Source organism: Anneissia japonica, unplaced genomic scaffold, assembly GCF_011630105.1.
Source record: "Anneissia japonica isolate Jap-2015-1 unplaced genomic scaffold, ASM1163010v1 scaffold4536_len1192065_cov207, whole genome shotgun sequence".
In the NCBI taxonomy this organism is placed as follows: Eukaryota; Metazoa; Echinodermata; class Crinoidea; order Comatulida; family Comatulidae; genus Anneissia; species Anneissia japonica.
Genome location: NW_022703183.1, coordinates 173,995 through 174,569, shown reverse-complemented (window position 1 = coordinate 174,569; position 575 = coordinate 173,995).

Sequence of the window (575 nt, the reverse complement as noted above, 5' to 3'; positions counted from 1 at the left end):
TGTGGGGGTGGGTGGATGGGTAACATTAATAGTATGAAAATTAGTGGATGGCGAGAGAAGGGGACGGGACAATCGGAGGGGAGTTGGGAACAATATTGTTCGAAAACGACAGATAGTTCCTAAAAATCACTTAGGCCTATGATGTTATCCCCTCATTATTATTATCAAGGTTAGGCCTAGCTAGATAGGGACCGCAGCTCACGTTTTCCCCACCTTTTTTAGTTTTCACTCATATTAACAGGCCTGCTGGTCTGCGCAAGGGGTGTAAATGTAGATAATTATTGCTAACCTTTTTATAATTTTCACCACAACGAAGTTAGAGTGGGACCAGAGGTCCCTTTTAATACCTCCCACCAGTTTAATTTTCCTCATTTTTATGATTTTTGTACTGGTATGCGGGAGGGGTGTAAATGTAGGTAACGATTGCTCGAAAACGGCAGATTGTTCCTGAAAATCCCTTGGTGGGGTTATGATGTGATACCCCCTCATTCACTGCATCAAAGGTAGAGTGGGACCGGAGGTCCTGTTTAATAGCCCCCACCACTTTAATTATTCGTCATTTTCGTACTGGTATG